The sequence below is a fragment of the Lissotriton helveticus genome, chromosome 2_1 (assembly GCF_964261635.1).
Source record: "Lissotriton helveticus chromosome 2_1, aLisHel1.1, whole genome shotgun sequence".
NCBI classification, from domain to species: Eukaryota; Metazoa; Chordata; class Amphibia; order Caudata; family Salamandridae; genus Lissotriton; species Lissotriton helveticus.
Window position 1 is genome coordinate 1334559374 of NC_136059.1, and position 20974 is coordinate 1334580347.

Genomic DNA, 20974 nt, shown 5'->3' on the forward strand with positions numbered 1-20974 from the left:
AATCCCACCACAGCTTCCTGTAACTGCGCTAGTGAATAAATGCCGGGTACCTTGGGAGAGTTACTTGTAGGACCATAGGGAGGTGAGAGCAGACTGGGTACACGATGTGCAGGTATTTGAAGAGTCTTTAGATTTTTCACAAGGCTAAGGTGACTTACCGCTTCTGCAACTTAATTCCTGTATATTTGATTTTGAGGTGCGTGGGAGTATGTTTTAGAGTCTTATTATCAATTGTCCCTTTTCTGGTCCCTCTCTTGGGAGCCTGAAACCATTTTATGCAATGTTTCTGTAACCTTTTCTGATCACCAGGAAAGGTCTTTTGCATGTGTCCTAGGGGAGTCAGCATATTCCCCCGTATTCCTGGCAATTTTTGTAGTGTCTTTTTATCTGTTCACTTGATGTTTGATCTATTTAAACCTTCCTTTAATGAATTTTTGCACTATGCCCCAAAAGATAAGTAATCCATTGTGCCACCATATAGTGATAATGTTAATGTTTTCCTTAGTTATGTCATGTCATAAAATGACATTACCCTGCAGTCATGTCTCTGTTAACTTGTATATACATATATCTAGCACCAATATGTTTTCCCCATTCGATATAAGTGCTTATCTAATTATTTCTAAATTTGGTACAATGCCATGCCCTAAGCAACTCACCAGGTCAGTAGTTTTTGGTCACTTCCCTCCGTACTCATGAGGAGATTACTTCATTCAATGGACCTCATAGGCCTTACTCGGGTAAAGTATAATGAGATCAGCCTTTCTGCTGTCCCTTGAGTCAAAATGTCATAACACACATTGGATTTTCAATTTCGAATCACCTATACTATCCTGACCACTTCCAATGTTGCGTTGAGATTAACAGTCTACCTATTATACATTGCGCTTAACTAATATTGTGCGATATTCATACACAATCTTGCACACGATTACATGGTCCATGTTTACCATTGCCAAAGAGAAAGGTTTTGTAATATACAAACATGGATTGGAGTCCGCATGATCCTCACCTTAAAGACGGCAGCTCTGGGTCCTACCCACCCCCATGAATAGGCAGATCTTTAGGGAACACAATGTCTGCGTACCTTGTTGTGAATGCACTATAGTCTATGAAGCAGGGGTAGGGGTATTCTAGTGGCAGCAGTCGGTTGAGGATGAATGGACTCCTGGCTGGCTTGCCAAATGTTGGGAGAAAACTGGAATACGAGAGACAAGACCTCCTTGGCAAGGCAAAAGTAGGTTTAATCACAACGGCCGGGAGATAAGTCCCTTCCGTAGAGCTGAGAAGCTGACCTCAAAATACTGCTCACATGCAGTGATTTATATACTCACAAAAATGCTGATTATCTTAAGCAATAACCAGTCAGGAAATATGCATGGTAATATTGTACTTTCACATGAACATCACATCACCTTTGTCTTAAACTTGTGTTGGTTCCTTATGGTTCCCCTTATCGTAATCCTAACAGAGCTTTAATGAAACATTAACCTTCTTTCCCAGAGTGTGTAAGTGTTTATTGCTTTGTTCTGATCAGAGCTCTGGTTACCAGTTGTGAAAATATAGTGAAGCCTATAGTGGGGAAAGTCACTGGCCAACAAGAAGCCTGCATCGGACCCAGTGCTCGCTATGGCCACTGAAGCAAAAGACGCCACTGGCCTGATGTGTCCATGAAAGCAGTCCTGTTGGAAATAGCCTTTTTTCAGGGTTATCCAACACTTTTTGCCTTCCCCCTCTTCTTTCTGCTGAATTATTTTTGTTGGCTTTTGGACTGTGAGCGCTTTGCCACTGCTAACCAGTTCTAAAGTGCACGTGCTTCTCCCCTAAACATTGTAACATTGGTGTACACCTGATTGGAATATTTAGTTTACCTGCATGTTGTTTTGTAAAGTGGCACACCCAGGGCCTGTACTGGTGGCCCTGTTTCTAGACTGCCTTTAGAATTGGTTATGCCACCCACACAAGTAGCCTTTCAAACCCGTCTCAGGCCTGCCATTGCAGGGCCTGTGGATGCAATTTATTGTCACCTCAACTTGGCATTCAAAACCAATTCCCAAGCCTTAAACTCCCCTTTTATTAAACATAATTCACCCCTAATGGTGGACCATTAGGGCAGGTTGCCGTGTAACTAAAAGACAGGACATGTACTTTTAAGTTTTGCATGTCCTGGTAGGGACAAACAGCTAAATTAGTTTTTCACTGCTGTGAGACCTACTCCTCTCATAGGCTGGCATTGGGGATTCCTTAAAACACTTTATAAGCTGTAATTCCTGATCAAAAAGTGTGAGAAATGGGGGTCTCTAGATGGCGATGGTTTGCACCTTTGTCCAAGTAGGGACCCTTCTTCCTAGTCAGGGTAAGGGATTTACACCCCTAAAATAACCGTTGCTCAACCCCTTGCTAGCTTAGCACGAGCAGGCAGGCTTATCTCAGAAGCAGTGTGTAAAGCATTGGTACATAACCAACAGTAATACAGTAAAAACAATACAAAAGGACACCACACCAGTTTAGAAAAATATCCAATATTTTTATATATCCAAGACAAGACCAGTATGATAATAATCCAACATACAGTACTTACAAATATATATTTTGCAAGATATCCTTACAATTGCAGAAATATCCCCAAAACACAGTTTGCACAAGTTGGTAGCTTCGTCTGGGTCTACCTCGATACGGAAAACAACAGAGTCTAACAGTTCCTGCCGACCGAGTTGGTACAGGCCAGCGAAAGCGTGGACAAACTCTGTAACAGTACCTTTCTCGTTGCAGCTGGAACGTTGGTGCAAGCCGGTCGTGACAACCATCGCGGTTGAGTTGCAAAATGGAAGTGGTGCCCTCACGATGTGGTGCAGGCAGCGGCTTGGTGATGATGGTCTAGACGGCATTAGTGAGACCAAGGCTTATGGTGCAGGGTGAGGCGGAGCTCGATGCAGTGCTGGCAGGTTGCGGTGCCGGCTACTGAGCTGATTAGTGGGAGCTGGCGTCAGGCAGTCCAGACTGCTGTGAGGGACGAGGCGGTGTATAGTGCAACTTACGAGCAGTGCCCCCAGCCATGATGCGGACACAGGTGTCAAAGTCAGCAACGACGTCCGTGAGACCAGCATGGCATAGTAAAGTGAGGCGGGGCCCACCGGTCACAGTGCAAGCAGCGGCTCTGCGGTGTCGGTTGTCAGTGAGACCAGAGTCTGTGCAAAATGTGGACAGTGCCTTCTGTGGTGCCGCCAGGAAACCGAGCCATCGACTAAGTTGGTTGCTTTTCCCTTCTCTGTGGCAACTGAAACAGCAGTTCCAGAAGCGGTACCCAGAAGGTGATTAAGTCTTTGCAGTTCATAGACTTCAGAACAGGAGGCAAGCTCTATTTCAAGCCCTTGGAGATACTCAGCACAAGTAAAGAAAGTTCAAGCCAGTCCTTTGACTGCCCAAGGCAGAAGCAGCAACTGCAGACCAACACAAGAAAGCAACAACACAGTGAAGGGGCAGTACTCCTCCTGGCAGCTCTTCTTCTAGGCAGGTTCCTTGATTCCAGCGAGTTCTAAAATGTTGAAGTCTGGGCCCCGATATTTATACTCAAAATCCCTTTGTTCTCCCATGAAGAGCGTGTCTGTGCTTAGTTCAAAAGCAAAAACAACAGGTGATGGACAGAATGCAGAACAATGTCATACATTCACCCCAGTACAGAGATCTGGGCCTAAATCCATCGTTTTTTTTGCGCACCATGCCTTTCCAGTTTGAACCCAGCCATATGCAAATCAGTCTTGACCCTGTGCCCCATGGGAACAGTCCAGCCCGAACTGCCAAGCCAGGTCCTCCCTGGACTGGAAACAAGCATCCAAGGACTGGTTTCGGGCTTTCAGCCCTCATCAGCCTGGATAGCTTGATTCCAGTGGCATGGAGAGCACGGGACTCACGTCTGAGCAGACCCGTCCCACTTGGGGTGACAAAAGCAAAAACAACAGGTGATGGACAGAATGCAGAACAATGTCATACATTCACCCCAGTACAGAGATCTGGGCCTAAATCCATCGTTTTTTTGCTCACCATGCCTTTCTAGTTTGAAACCAGCCAGTTCGGGCTGGACTGTTCCCATGAGGCACAGGGTCAGACTGATTTGCATATGGCCATGTCTGAACTGGGGTGGCGGAGTGAGCTAAAGAACGGTGATGGATTAAACCCAGATCAGTTGACTGGGGGTGAGTGTTTGTATTGTCAACGCTCCGTCCATCATCACCTTTGGTTTTTCTTTGTGCTTAGTTCAAACCAGTTTGGTCTTCTCTGGCCCAGCTTCCTGGCAGGAGGTGGAGACAGCATTGTGGACGGCAGATCAGGCCCATTCAGGTGAAAAGAAATCTCCTCCCCCTACTCTAAATGCAGCCCAGGTCTATTCAGTCCAGCCCTGACTCATCCAGACTCTCTGGAGCCACTGCACATCCCCAGCCCCTGACAGACAGTTAATACACATCCTAGCAGAAGCACACTGGATGGTTAAGCAAGAAAAAACCTAATTTCCAAAAGTGCTATTTTCAAACACAGAATGTAAAAATCACCCTCACTAAAAGATGGATTTTAATATTCTGAGTTCCAGCCTACTAAACTTTATTTCCCTACCTTGTTCCGAAGGGTAGTTATATTTGTAAGATTTTACAAGCAAACTCCCCATTCTATCCTATGGGAACAGGTAGCCTTGCAATAGTGAAAAACTAAATTGGCAGTATTTCACTATCTGGACATGCCACACACATCAGGGCATGTCCCACCTTTCACATACAGTGCACCCTGCCCACAGGGATGGATTAGACCTACCTTAGGGGTGACTCACATGTAAGAAAAGGGAAGGTTAGGGCCTGGCAAGTGGGTGCACTTGCCAAGTCGACATGGACCAGACTGCACACAGGCTCTGTAATGGCAGGCCTGAGTTACATTTACAGGCTTCTTATGTGGGTGGCACAATTAGTGATGCAGCATTTGATTTACAGGTCTTGGGCACACACAGTGCACTGTATTAGGGACTGACTAGTAAATCAAATATGCCAATCATGAGATCACCAATTCATAACAACAATTTACAACAGGAGCACTTGCACTTTAACACTGAACAGCAGTGAGAAAGTGCGCAGTCACTAAACCAGCAAAAACAGAGTCAAAACCAGGAGGTCAGAAAGCAAACAGACAGGGGAAACATGCCAGAAGATGCCAAGTCTAACCGAAAGTAGTTGCTACATTATGTTTCATATCTTTAGAATGGTGCTGATAAATCCTCTTTAGTGGTAAAGTTGGATTTGTTATTACCATTTTAAAATGCCACTTTTAGAAAATGATGTCAAGTAAAGGTGCCTACAATGGTTTTCATTTACAAACCGTTCTGTTTAATTTCTAACAAACCTATTCTGAGGACCCAAAGCAGTGGCCTTAATCAAATACATTTTTAACTTAATTTAGAAAATTATAAAGGACTAAATCAGAAATAGATGAACAAACACAACAGAACAAAACCATACAAAATAGAACAAGAGGGTGTATTCTTTTTCTATAAAAATGTATGTAGATAAATAGCATAACATGAGGCTACAAAAGACAGTTCACATAAACAAAAATAACTAAGAAAGTTAGCCTTTACAGTGATCTTATCTCATAGTCATTTTTGTAACACTGCATTTCGTATATTTGAAGAAATTATCATTAAGCCCTAGGATGATTGTCTGGGCCAATGCCCTGCTTGGCTGCTCCTGTTTCTCTCTTGCTGGGGTGGGATTCAGTCCCCTAGCGTGACGCGTTTGATGAAAGGGGCGTGCCTTGTTCCTACACGCCATAAAGGTACCAGAACTCTCCCGCAGCACGGGACGCTTGTCTGGGCCAGTGGAGGCCCCTTCTTACCTGCTTCTCGGTGCTCTGCTGGGCTGCTCCTATTTCTCTCTCGTTGGGGTGGGCTTCGGTCCCTAGCTCGATGAGAAGGGGGTGGAGCCTAGCTCCTACATGCGATAAAGGCGCCGGAACTCTCCTGCAGCATGGGGCGCATGTGTCGGCCAGTGGAGGCCCCAACTTACCTGCTTCACGGTGCTCTGCTGGGCTGCTCCTGTTTCTCGCTGGGGTGGCATTCGGTCCCTCAGCGTGACGCGTGCGACGAGAGTGGGTGAGGCCTAACTCCTACATGCTATAAAGGTGCTGGAACTCTACCGCAGCGCGGACGCTTGTCTGGGTCAGTGGAAGCCCCATCTTACCTGCTTCACAGTGCTCTGCTGGGCGGCTCCTGTTTCTCGCTGTGGTGGGATTCGGTCCCCCAGCGTAACATGTTCGAGAGGGGGAGGGGCTTAGCTGCTACAAGCCATAAAGGCGCTGAAACTCTCCAACAGTGCAGGCGTGCCCGGTTGTGCCCGGGCCAAGGGCAGGCCCGTCAGAGCCCGGACGAGGCTGGGCCACTCCCCTGGCATCCGCCTTCTGAAGACCCGCTTTCGGAACTACGGGCCTGGGTAAGGACTCACAAGGTATAGAGCTTCCTTTCTTGTTACCATCCGGCACACAAGCAAAGCACTGTGAGTGGCAAGGTCCCTGTTCAGCATCATCAGTGGTGGAGCGTGATAACGTTTCTGCTGGCTAGTACTTTGCAGTTACATTGATCATAGACAACTACAAGCACCCGGAAGCAATGGGGAAACTGACATGTCACGGCAAACAGCAAACTCTGCCCCAGCAACATCCTTCTTCTCTGCCCCCAACCTCTAACGATAGGATGTTACAGAGGGCCATAGGTGTGAAAGGCATCAAATTGAATTAACCGAAAGGCGGTTGTCTCTAACCCCGACCTTCATTTCCCATTGACTGGCTCGGGCTCCCCCCAATAACCCTCGTCTTGGAAATTAACCCTCCCACGCCACAAAATGCTGACTGTGTAAAGGCGAGTGTTGCACCAAAAGCCCGCTTGCGTAAAGGGGGTGTTGTTTAAGGCCCCACCAAAAATGGGAAATCCAGGCAAAGAACCAGGGCAGGGGCCAAGCGGAAAACGCCCAACGCGGTACGCCTGACAGTAGAGAGTGCCCGGACGACCCGGACTCAAACCTGGGACTCGCAGGCAGTGCACAAGTGGCCTTGGACTACCCAGCATGGGTGTCAAACCTGGTGGTGGACTTGCAGGTTCAGGTTAGATCCATTATAAAAGATGAGCTTAGCTTCCTGGTAGCACGGGTAGACAAGTTAGCAGTATTTTTTGAAACCAGGGTTGGACGGGCAGTGTTGACCACTAGGGGGGATTGACACTAGCTGTCACACAGATTTTGGTACCTCAACACCCGGAAAAAGGCCAGAACCCCCATTTATCCAAACCTCCATCCCCACCACCAATACCAGCAGGGCCGTCCATGAGGCCAAGAGTGGAGACCCGGTACACCCCAACATGACAACGAAGAAATATTGTATATATTTGCAGGGGTTCAGGTCCAGAAGGGATGGGCTGTGTATAAACCTAGTATAGAGGCTAGGGGTGAGAAGAGCGCCTTGCCCAGCATTAACCTACCCCAGATTCATCACCGTATGTTATCGTTCAGACAGGTGTGCTCGAGATTAAACCAGGGCAGAGGGAAACCCACTTTGAACTAAAGAACAAATGTATGTTTTGGCTGGCCAGACAGAAGTAATTCGCCTACCAAAATGCAGGCCAGATTCTCATGACATGTAGGGTCAGTTGGGTGGGTAACAGACCTTGATGTGCAAGAGGACTGCATAGTGATTAACTTTAAAAAAACCAATGACTGTCCATAACCTTTTATGTTCGAATCATCATAGGCAGGAAACTGGAATTAGGTCCCTACTGTTCGGCTATTTCTACCCTCCATGTCAAGCAGCAGCAACCAGGGTGCAAATGAGCCAGGGTTTGTGGAATCAAAACCACCAGCAGCCGAGGCAGTGGTATGCACCTCCCAGATCCATGCTATACAATGTACCCATAGCTAACAGATTTAGGATTTTAGAAGAGGTCGATTGACTAAAAGAACTGCATCACACAGAACAGATAACTAACTGTCACGGGGGACCCTGGAAGGGGGAAAGCCCAACCAGGGAGCTGTACCACCTAAACACCTCATCTGGGTTGGGGGGGTGCGGGAGCACCCTGAAACAACACAACTAACTTGGGATAAGCATTTAAGATGTGTAGGGAACACTGACCGGGAGCAGCTTTTCAAAAATACCCTAACAAGAGATCCCCACAAGTCTAGGTGCAGAACAATGTTCTAAAAACCTTCGAGGATCCACACCCCTTAGCAACCTCCGCTCACAGTAGTAGTGCCTTTATAAGACGCGTGGTGAAAAGTGGAAGTGACCATCTGTGGAAAACCAGGTCACCCTATGTTGACATCTTGACACCCCTCCCAGATAACCGCACAGAATCAAATAAGCTAAGGGTCCTATCGTGGAATGTTGCGGGCCTCAGAAATAAATTGGACAACCCGATTGAGGGAGTTTTGTGGACCAACATGACATATGCATGTCCAAGAAACTTGGGCCAGGGAGGACACCCAGCGGACGGGATTCCCGTCATACAGAATAGCCGCTACCACCGGGAGCAAGGACAGGCATTTGGGTGGTCTCTGCATTTGGGTGGGCTCTCATTTGGGTTGCATAGATAAGCAGTTGGATTCCTCCTCACACAACATCCCGTACATCCCTCTTACATTCACTTCCAAGGTTAGAATAGCGCAGGGCAATGTGTACTCCAGGATGGTAAGCAACAGCCAAGAATCACCGAACTTTGACCAACTGGCTGCTTTTATATCCACCATTCCCAAAAATCCCTGGATGGTTATTGGTGATGACTTCAACTGCCAATTCGATCCACTGAATGATTTCATTTGAAGGACCCCTAGCGAAGAAGACCTGCACTGGGCAATTCCCCAGCCAAATATTCCGCCAGCCAGGGCCTGGACTCCACTGGTGCTCCAGATCAAATCCCTTACCCTAAACCACTCCTTCAGAGCATGCAATGGCCGAACAAAATCGGATTTTCCAGGGAAACTCACTTTTAATAGGACAGGGCAATCCTCCACCCAATACTACATCCTGGTAGATACAAGGATGTGGCATAGTGTTGCCGACTTAGTTGTCTTTTCCCAAAACGATGGCTACCACAATGCCCTGATTATGGAGGTGGAGCAGTCTCTGAGGAAGCCGCTTTTTTAAAAACACCACCAGATGACAGATTGATACTTGCCAACAACTGAAGGAGAATCCGATGGTCAGTTATACAGAAATCTTGTGCTAGGATGGCCTCCCTATATGAATCTGCCATCCCGATCTTACTAGCAGCGCACCAGTTAATACCTGAAGATGGTATATTCACCTCCTTCCCGTGTGTCACTGAGACCCATGAAGTACTGACCTTCACTCTGGCTGACATATTTTTTCCATCAAACTTTACAAAAGGGCACAAAAAGGTCAAGCATTCCTAGTTTAATGATAGCTGTCTGAAGGCCAAGCTAGCTTTGCTAGATGAAATTAAAGCTAATGACAGGAGCCTAATCAAAGAAAAGAGGGCGATATGCTGAGTCAGTAACACTGAAGCTAAAAAAAACGTGGGAGTTGGATAAGTGGAAGTCTGAAAAGTGCCCTATCCACTCACGACACGAAGGCCCTCTGGAATATAGTTAACACAGTCAATAGAGAAGGGAAGCAGGCTATAGAACCTAATATTGCGTCTGATTTCTGGAAGAAGCACTTTGAGTCCCTCTACATTAGGACAGAGATCGAGGGCACCACCACAGCCCCAGATAACACCTTACCGCAGAATGATCATAACGAGGCCCCTGAGATAACTCTCACAGAAATAGCTAGCACCATAAGCTAAATAGCCCCGACTAAAGCTCCAAGGCTAGATAAGGTTCTTCTTCCATACAGAACCAACCATTTGGTTCCCTTATCTGTGGATCCTATTCAACGTTATCTTGCACGGAACGGCGATCCCTGCTACTTGGGATGGAGTGGAAATCCTGCCGGTTCACAAGAAGGGTTCACCACTTCTTCCCACCAACTACCGGCCCATAAGCCGAATTGACGTCAGCCAGAAAATCTTTGCCCCGGTATTGTTGGGCCGTCTTCAGGCTTGGATAGATGAACACAAGACTTTGAGTCCATTTTCAGGAAGAACACATCCACCATTGTCCAAATATTTAGGCTCCACTCTTGTTCTGGAAAACAGTGTCTCCTTCAGTATGGCGGAGGTTCTCTTCTCGCTGGGGAACACTTTGCCTTGGATGGTATTGATCTGTGCGCCCAGAAAGATCTTCACCTGTTCTGGTTCTATGGAGGACTTTCCCCAATGTACTGAAAACCCTAGCTCTGATAGCGTGTGCATGACCCGCTGAGCATGTAGTTTGCATTGGGTGTAGAAGTTCGCCTGTACCAGCCAGTCGTCTAGGTAGGGATATACATGTATTCCTTGCCTTCGTACGTGCGCTGCTACTGCTGCTAGGCATTTTGTGAAGACCCTTGGTGCAGATTTTAGTCCAAATGCTAGGACTGTGAACTGGTAGGGCACTTTGTTGATGGCAAATCTCAGTAGATGTTTGTGCTTTCGGTTCATGGGAATATGTAGGTAGGCATCTTTGAGGTCTATTGTGGACATGAAAGCCCTGTCTCTTATTTGTGGGATAACCTCCTGTAGGGACGTCATTTTGAATTTTTAGGTATTGGTTTGAGACCCGTAGATCTAAGATGGGTCTTAACGTTTCGTCCACTTTTGGTACTAGGAAGTAATTGGAGTACACTCCCTTGTTTCTTTCTTTGTATGGCACTTTCTATAGCCTCCTTGTGGAGAAGGAGCGGAAGCTCTTTGTATACGTGTTTTGTTGGTTAGCCTCCTGTTTGGTGGTGTTTTTTCCGGCTCTATACAGTACCCGAACTGTATAATGTTGAGTATCCATTTGTCCGTTGTTATCTTCTTCCATTCCTGGAAGAAATTATTTAGTCTGCCTTCTACTGGTGTTACATGGTCGAGGATCCTTTCTTTGTTTAATTGTTTTTTTTAGTTTTTTGCTGTGCTGCCCCTTTACAGATGTTGTTTGGGGGGGCTATATTCGGTACAGTGGAGTCACTTTGAGGTGGGTTGCTGGGCCCCCCTGCTTGTCTGTCCCTGTCTGTTCAGATGCCCCTGAAAGGACTCACCTCATGGTTGGTACTGCCAAGTTTTCTGCTGCTGACCCTGCTGTTGCACCTGATTGCTTCCTTGATATGTCTGCTAGAAGGCTTGGTGCGATGTTCCCGGGTTGGCTTCCTCCTCTGCCGCCCGGTCTCTTTGAGGGTGTGCCCCTCCTTGGATCTTGCTGTTTCATTATCCTTTTTGAGTTGTGACAGTTTCTCATCAACTGGGGTCCCAAACAATTGTTCCCCGTTGAAGGGCGTGTTGAGAATATTGTTCTGTACCTCTGGTTTGAAACCGGAGATCCTGAGCCAGTCTCTCGTCACTCCAATCATCATAAGCCTGCTGCATGTGTCTGCTGCATCCAGGGCCGACTTTAGGCAGGCGTTGGCCATGTTTTTTCCTTCCTCCACCTCGTGTGTAGCCCTTGTTGGTATTGTTCAGGGAGATGCTTGAGCAGCTGCCCGATCGCCTCCCAGTGCTGATAGGCATGCCTGTTTATTAGGGCACTGGAGTTTGCAATACGAGAGTGAATCGCCACATTCCTCTCTACTTTCCTCCCCATGAGGTCTATCCTCTTACTTTCCTTGTCTGGAGGTGGCCCTGAGTTTGTGAGGATGTTGGCCCTCTTCCTGGGTGTTGACGTTATAATTGAGTCAGCTGGTACGGATCCCTGGATGTATGCTGGATCCTTCGAAGAATGCTTGTTTTTTTCCACTGCTCTAGGGGCGACAGATCTGCAGGCTGCTGGTTTCTTGAAGGCTGCCCTGCTCCAGCACATTTGAGACAAGGGTAGGAACTGGCTCCTAGTTTGAGCGGGAAGCAGAGTCTCCAAGAGAAAGCAGGCTTTTGGTTTCTCTTCCTCTAACTTTACCCCATATGTTACTGCAGCGTTTTTAATAACCATATTGTAGATGCCAATGTCATCCGGCGGCGAAGACCTCGACTGATATGACTCTACGCCCTCCACCGGGCTTTCGGCATCGAAGCCCTGCCATTCCAGGTCCTGCACCTCCGAGGATGTCGAGCCCAAGTATGTCCACTGATCGTCCTCGCCTTCCCCTTCATCATAGTACAGGCCTTCTTCGTCCTGTTGCTCTGCCGGTTCAGGAGTTTTCAGCAGCTCTCTGGCGACGAACTCCTCTTCGACTTCTGTTTCGGCTACAGTTGCGGGCTTCGAAGGGATGGTCTATTTGCTCATCCGTTCATCGAAGTCTTTTTTCCTCTGGAGGATGCTGTTCATTTCAGCCTTGAGCCTTCTCATTCTCTCCATTTAGGCCGCTTGTTCGGCGTCGAGAGTTTTGGCGCTTCTCTTCTCTTCGATGTCAAAGTCGCCTTTAGCTCTTTTTCCTTCGGCGTCGAGCGTCCCTTTTAGGGGCTGGGCTTCAACGACCTTGGTTTTTCTAGAGCTTTTGCCATCTGGGAGTCCTTTTCGAAGGATCCGCTGGACTGTTTGTCTGTGGACGCAGCTGTGATCGTCAAAGGTTTTGACGCCAGTGCTCCTTTCGGGGACTTTGACTCAGTTTTTCGAGAGTCCGTCGGGACTTTTGGGGTGGACGTCTCTTGCCTCCTTTGTCGACTTCTTATCGGTCTCTGCGACCGTGTAGTCCTCTGGTCCCTCGGCAATGTTGTCCTCTTCTCCGCTGGAGAGGCCCAAGTCCCGGAGCGACGGAGGTTGCCCTTGCCCCTGAATGTTGTGGTTTGCTATCCTCTGTCTCTCCCTCACTCTGAGTGTCTTGGGTGTGAATGCCGAGCAGGCGTTGTAATCCTTGCTTTGATGGTAGAGAGGCAAGCAAAGGTTGCAGACCGGGTGCTGGTCCTGCTGCGGGTACTTGTGGTGGCAGATACGGAAAAATTTGAAAGGGGTTTAGTCCATTCCTACGCTCAGGGGACCCCCTGTATGCGCATTCTCCGTTGGACATCGAAGTTCTTAATCTTCCTCACCATCTTTGTTGTCCCTGCTCTGTGTTTTTTATTGCTGTGCTGAAAACTCCAACCTTTGGTGTTTTTTGCTCGATTTTCTTCTTCTCTGTGAGAAGGTGGCCTGGCATATGATGGTGACTATTCTAGTGGGCCCCTTGCACCAGTCCAAACGACCCATATTGATGGTAGGTTTAACGACAACCTATATAGAAAGCTATCCTAGTGGGGCTGTGGAGAGCAGTCTTCAGGCTAAGTCTTGAAGGAATGTTAAGCAGCTTGTTTTACCAGTCTATAATCTCATGAATAACCAAATGAAAGGAGAACCACACCAGGTATATATATATAAAATATATGTATGTATTCTAAACACACCCCTCTAGTCTCTTTATGAGGCTAGAGGCAGAAGTACTTACAGAGTATTTAATTAGCACACAGTAAATTAGCACAGTATACTTTTGCCCTAGGGGATTCACAAACCATATACTAAAAAAGTGGTATAAGTACCACTACACTCATGGAGACAAGGCCTAGGGCCTGTAGAACCGCTGGGGAAAACAGGAACCCCCCAAGGTAGGGACGCAGGAGACCCACGAGGGACGCATGCAGTGTCTGAACACAGCCACGAATAACCATGGAATTCCTTGGAGAAAGTTGCAGTTAGATTTTTAAAGATCAACCACTTCAGTACTGGTTAGTTCGAGAGTCAAGACCCACGGGAGCACCGAAGTACTCGTGTTACCTCACCCAGGGAAGTCGGGTGCATAGGTGTCTTTTCGTGTCTGGTTTCGTCGTCGTTTCCTATGGAGAGCTGCAAAGAAGTGCTGCAGGCGACCAGATGAAAAGTTTCCGGATGGATCCAAGGGTGAATCGGAGTTCTGAAGAACCTGAAAGCAGAGGGGACAGAGTCTGCGTCACTTGACAGTGACCAGGGAGGCAACAGGAAGGTACCAGCCGATGTCGGGTGATTTCAGGTGAAGCTTGACTCTTCAGCGACGAGGACCAGGAGGTGTCGACAACAACCAGGAGCTGCATTCGAGATGTCCCACATTGGATGTCGAGTGCTGCAGAGTGTGGATTCCGGATTGGACCCAACAAGCCTTGGTAACAGCAAACTACGTAGAATGAAAAGATTGGCTTTGGAGCAGACCAGGAAGGTCTGAGGGACTCACCCTTTGGAGGGGAGTCAGGGCACATCTATGGAGCAACTAGGGAGGCCCAAGAAACAAAAGAGTTACCTTCGTGGGAACCACCAGTCGACGGACCGGGGATCGTGAAGGAGCCTCGAGCAGAAATGCTAGAAGCGGGCCCAGGGAACACTCGTGGAGTGTAGGCCCACAATCTTCAGTGCAGATGGTGCTCAGGGCTTAGCCCAATGCACAACTTCGGGAAAGCTCGGGAAGTAGGTGCACTTGCAAATATGAACGGTGTCCAGGAGTTCCGGTCCTACGTCTCTTGTGACGGCAGCGGGTCTCTGCTTTTCTGTGATCTCGTGTCGGCCTCAGATGTCTGGAAGTCCATGTCCTGTGTCGCAAATCCTTTGGGATATGACGGGAGCCTTGGAAATGCAGACGGCAAGATGCTTCTTTGGTGCTGGTTTCAACAGGGGAGTCACTCCTTGACCCCAAGGGAGATTTCTTCCTTCTTCTAGTCAAAATAGAATGTCAAAGTTCCATGATATATGTTGCATAGTTTTGTCCAGGGTAATCAAAAGTCCTAGGGACTGGGTTCCTATACTTATACTAAGTTTAGGGGCTGGACTAACTCTAAGGGCCGACCTATGGGAGGACCTGGGGTGGGGGTGGTTACACCCCTTCCCCTTTGTCCAGTTTTGCGCCAGAGCTGGGGCTGAGTGCCCCAGCAACCGGTTTGAACTGGGGTATGCACAGGGATACATTGTGTGCCCCAGGCACTCTCTAAAAAGCATTCACTGAATGCATCCACCCTGCCCCAATATACTAAAGCCTAGCTGAGGAGGTGGTTACACCTCCCTGGACATGAAACCTATTGTCCAGGCCTCCCCTGCCAGAGTTTCGTCCAGAAGAAGGAGGTCAGACTCGTGTCTGTGGCAGCAGCATCCATTTTGTGATGCTGGGATTCTTTTAAACTATTACCGGTCAGGTAAGTGTGTACATGTCTTCTTCCTCTAGAAGGGTGGAATTCTACTCCGCCGCCAGAACTGGTGGGGGGGGGGGGGTAGGATTCCAAAGTGTTTGACACTAAAGACGACATGTTTTGATGCAGCCATTCCAAAGTTAGCATTTACCGCTAGGTTATAATGCACTGTATCACATAACCGCTATAAGGAAGGGATTCTGAAAGCTGCAGAGGGGCTCATCTCATGCTTGGGCACCTTCTCACACAAAACCAAGCACTCTGCCTTAAGGATTGCCAAGGCCTGCCATAGGAGTGACTTATAGGTTTATATGTGTCTGTATATATAGGTATACTATATCTTAGTAAGGGGAGCTTACACCACCTTACCCAGGCTGCAAGAGCAGACCTGTGGAGCCATTTTGGAAGGCTTCCTAGGGGTGGCATAATACATGCTTCAGCCCCTGGTAGGCCTCTGGGGTACCTATGCCCTTGGTACCTAAGGTACCATATACAATGGACTCACAATGGTAACCCAGTAACCAATCTGGAGTGTACCTAATGTACATGCAATCAGTTTACAGAGGAAGCAGCTAGGCTGAGGTCCTGGTTAGCAGAGTCCCAGCCAGACTAAAGTCGATAAATGAGTGAAACACAGTAAAAAGTGGGGGTAACCATAGTAAGCAGAGCCTACTCTCCTACATTCTCTTTTCCAAAAACTCTGGAACTCCTCGTTGACCATCCAGACCCAACGGTGGAAAAAAGATTCTGAAGTTGGCGCCCAGAGGTGGGAGCTTCTGGAAGAAGCGAGCCGACGTCACAGGAGGACACCAAATGGTGGGACGTCGACTCCCACCTGGACCACGAAAAAAAAAGAGAGAAAAAAAGGATACGATTCCAGACCCAACCACTAGACAGCTGAATAATGCACTGCAATCCAGAAAGATTCACTCTGCAAAACCTTATAACACTTTCAATGGATAAAAATGAAGAAATACACCAAGGTTAACTAGTTCAATATATCAAATATATCCAAACATACCTCTGCAGGCAGAAACTCTTCATTCAAGCCTCTATTCTTTGAATGCTTTCTTTGACCAGTTCCTTTGCTGTTTGCCAATTCCAGATCATTGAATATCATTGATATGACTCGATTTAGTATGCTCCAGGATCACTTGAAGTATGTGCTCTTGCAATTAAACTATATAGTTGGCCAGCATCTACCAAGATATTGTTGTATTGAAGAGGATTTTTTGGGTCCTTAATGAGTTGTATACGTGCCCTTGCTTACATTCTAAAAATGCACTGCCTTCTTTTCAGCGGATGTAGTTTCTTCCTGCATTGATAGAATGGAGATGGATATTAGAGATACAAACATGAAATTGCCCTGGATATGAAATTAACATTAATAACAAGAGTCTTCTCAGTAGGGTGCAACAACTCTTGTTTAATGCCCCAAGTAACATTTAAAAAAACTATTATGAGATAGACAGAGAGAGAGAGAAAGAGACAGTTAGAGAAATTTAGTGCGAGAGTTAGAGAGAGAGAGAGGGATAGAGAATGAGGGCCAGATGTACGACCCTATTTTGCGTGCGCAAACTGGTTTGTGACCAGTTTGCACATGCAAAATCTAATAGGCCGTGTAACAATCCCTATTTAGTGAGGGAGATTTGTTTTGTGATTCTCTAAATAGGAATTGCGAGTTGCTATTAGGAAGGGGCGTTCCTCCCTAATAGCGAGTCGGAGGCCTATGTGAGAATGTTTTGCGACCGCAATATGCGTTGATAACAGTTTGAGCACCATCTGAGCGCTGGGGCCACACTCATAGGAATCTCGACACTACCTGCCCTTAAAAAAATTAAGTGAAATCGTTTCATTTTTCTTTTTTTAAATGAATCCTGTTTTCCTTAAAGTAAAACTAGCTGCAATTTAAAAAAAAAACTGCTTTATTTAAAAGCAGTCCCAGACATGGAGGTTTGCTGAGCCCAGCAGGCCACCATGCCTGGGAGGCCCAGCCATTCTCAATGGTGTCGCAAATTGCGAGTGCCTCATGAATATTGATGAGGCATGCAATTTGTGACCCCATTGGGAATCGCAAACAGTGACTCTGACACTGTTGTACATGGTATTTATTGACTCGCAAATTGCGACTTGCATTTGAGCGCAATTTGCGAGTCACTAAATGCCATGGTCGTACATCTGGCCCATAGAGAGGTAAAGATAGAGATATGCAACGCCACCATGCACAAATTAATCTTATGAAACTGATAGAAAGTTTTTTTGCATGTGTGAATATGAACTTATACATATATCAGGGGAGAAAGAATGACAACATAGGAACAATTTACACTGAGTTTCAGGTGATATCATACACCATTGGCTGAGTGGTTTAGAAATATCCGCTATAGTGTTTTTAGTCTGTTGCTGCTCCATGGTATTCTGATCTTCAATGTAGATGTGAACATGCTAATACTTAAAAAAAAAAAAAAAACTACTACTACACAGTTTGCATATAAATCTGCTAAAAATTTCCTGTGTAATCTCAGAAAATCATGCTCCATATTTGACTGCAATATACACACCCTCACTCTGAAAATCTAAAAACAGGCAGCAACTTACCCACGAGTCCAGCTTGTCCTCTAATGTATTTTAACATTATATGCCTGTGTGATTGCTGGAAAACCTGAAGACCCCTGCCCCTCCAATCTTACTGACAAACCAACACCCCTGGTGTTGTGTGACTGAAGGTTGTGTGCTTTAAGCAGCGACAAAATGCAATAAAAACAAGCATTTGCAATCCAATAGGTCTCACATTTACGCAAGTCTGAGCTATTGACATTGCATATAACAATGCCTTTTTGTTTTTGTTTTTAAAACAAATAAAAGGCATTGTCATTTACAATGCTAATAGCTTAAACTCATGTAAACGCAAGACCTTTTGCATTGCAAATGCTTGTGAGTACTGTCTTTTAATGTATTGTAATTGCATTTATATAGTGCTTACTACCCCTGACGAGGCGTCAAAGCGCTTTTTCAGCGAGTAGCACACTACTCCGGGACCCATGGAGGATTAGTGTTGAATTCATTCATTCATAATCTTTATTTCGGCTCATTAGAGCCATAAAAGACACATAGAAACAACAATTACAACAAAATCCATGCAGTGAATTAAAAATTGAACTATCCATATCTTACAGATAACACAGATACAGGTTGGAAATAGTACCATTAAACACATAGTTTAAATAAGCTAAAAAGGCATCTAAATATAAAAAACACTTAAAAAACATTGCTTGGATCCATCTCATCATCAATTCCCAAAATGGCAATAGCACGATGAGAACCCAAATATATATAGACAAATAGCAGCAGCATTTTGTAACCAATTACATTAAGAAGATTTACTAATATCTTTAAAGTTCCAGACCTACTTTATTTCTATCTTTGAATACAAGAAAATTACTTGTCAAGGTTCCACCTGTTTGATCATTTGACACACTGCAATCAATATATGACCAAAATGCAGATTTCAATATTTGTTTCAAGTTTTGGGTCAGTGTTGAAGGCTTTTCCCAAAACTGTACCAAGCCAATTCTTTTTAACCATGTGCGCACGTGTTTTAACCAAATGTTTGTGATGTTACAGTCTATTCTCATAATTTCTTGGAGGCCATTTTTATAGTCAACTAGCTCTGGTGTACACCAGAGTCTCACCCACAATGATAATGGTCTCAAGATAGCATAATGGTCCGTGCGTTTCATGTTTAAATCTAGCATTACAGGAATTAATGGTGTGTTAATCGGCAATCTCAGCAGCGCCCTATAAAATTTGTTTTCACTATTTCTGAAAACATTCTTACACATAGGCCCCCATATTTCCGCCCCATATAATGCGGCGGACTGGACCTTGAACTTAAAGACCTCAAGTGCCGGCGAAACAGCCTTACTGAGGCTCTTCCCATGTTTTTTCATAATTGGCAGTGTGTTCTGTTTTAGTAGCATTCTACTTTTCTCTATTTGAGTTTTCCACAGTAGTTTTGAATCCAGCGAGACTCCTAAATATGTAAAATTCTGCACAGGTTCTATTTTTTCGTTGTTTAAGGACAAATTCACGTGAAAGTTTTATGGGGATTTATGGCCATATATTTTGTCTTCTTAGTATTAATTTCAAGGCCCTTCCTGTTGCAATACATTTGAAATAAATTTAAAAGGGATTGCAGACCTCTGGGCGTTTGAGATATCAATATAGTGTTGTCTGCGAATAAAAGGGCAGGAACCTTATATCCATTCAATTTAGGTGAATATTTATTACAGCCCTCCAAGTATGATGGGATATCATTAACAAACAATGAAAATAAAGTGGGGGCCAGCACACATCCCTGGCGTACTCCATCCTTAATTGGAATCGCTTTTGTTAATTCACCGTTTGGGCCCCATCTGACATTGGCAAAGTTGTATTCGTGCAACCTTATAATCTGTTGCAGAAGACAGCCAGCAAGCCCTTGAGCATATAATGACACCCATAGTAATTTGCGTGGTATGAGATCAAAAGCAGCCCTAAGATCTACAAATGCAACATACAAGTGTCCTTTCCTCATGCTAACATATTTCCAGCATAGGCAACAAATCTAAAAACCTGATCAACACTGCTTATTCTAGGTCTAAAGCCTGCTTGAAACATCGTGAGGACTGAATTTTCCTCAATTCATATATTGGTTGCCTTTTTAAAGACGCCATTTATCAAACATCAGCGAGTGACCTATGGGTCCTCAATCCCAGTCAGATAGCTTTTAAAATGGCCATTAAAAAATGCGTGAGAACGAGATCACTTATTATAGACAAAGCACTTTTTGCAAAACGTAGTCATTCTTGGGCTCTCATAAACTCATACAGACAGCTAGCCCCCACTACTTACCTGTCTTGTACATACTCATTGTATCTTAAACGTAGCCTTATAGCTATTAGAATGGGTGACTGGTGTTTTTTACAAGACCAGCCCCCCTGGCAACGTACGGCGGAAGATACAATCTGTAGAGGGTGTGGCAAAACGGCCGAAACCTTGCTGCATGTGGTTGCCTTTGTCCACTTTTTAATTTCCAATGCAGGTGCAAATTAAAAGCTGAATGGAACAGGTTGGGTGCCCGGACCTGTAGGCAAGCCATTATTGTGGCCTTGAACCCAGAAAATACAGTTCTAAATATAAGGCTAGCTAATTTCATTCAGCAAGCACATCGTAATTTTAAGCAAAAGCGATCTCAAAAAGCCTCCCCCTGACCCCTTTTAATCACTAAATATACTTTACAATATCTACCAACTTCAAAGGAAGCAAAAATGAAACGAGCATGAGATGTATCTGTAAGAGTTTTGGGTTGTTTTTATACGTATGATACCACTGATTGCGCTCATTTTAATATGTCACGGAATAAGAAGGATCAAGTTGTGGATGATCTCTATTTTTATACGATTGTTAAATAATCAACCGCGTCTTTGTACTTTTTTTTTTTACATTTGGATTATAAAGTGAATTTTGTATTTTTCTTTTAAAGATATCTGTGTTATATCTAAATAAAGATATTTGATTTGATGTGATATATTAATAAGAGCTAAAATATGCCTTGCATACATTTTTTGTAAGATATCCATTAAACTAATGGGGCGATAGTTCCCTGGAACGTTCCTATCGCCTTTCTTAACAAGCATTTGCAATGCAATAGGTCTCGCATTAGGAAAGTTTGAGCTATTGGTCTTGTGAATGACAATTTTTTTATTTATGTGTTGGTTTTGAAAATAGCTAAATTAATAGCATTGTCATTTACAATGCCAATAGTTATAACTTTCG

At 45.4% G+C, this 20974-nt stretch overlaps 1 protein-coding gene across 1 annotated transcript in view; it reads right to left on the reverse strand.

The window, feature by feature from the left end:
- UBA6 (ubiquitin like modifier activating enzyme 6) overlaps positions 1 to 16212 on the reverse strand; it is a 1111768-nt gene extending 1095556 nt beyond the window's left edge. The window contains exon 1 of the mRNA XM_078676253.1: positions 16179 to 16212. The gene's annotated coding sequence lies outside the window, so the exon portion shown is untranslated. The remainder of the gene's footprint in view (positions 1 to 16178) is intronic.
- Between the last annotated feature and the right edge of the window lie 4762 nt (positions 16213 to 20974).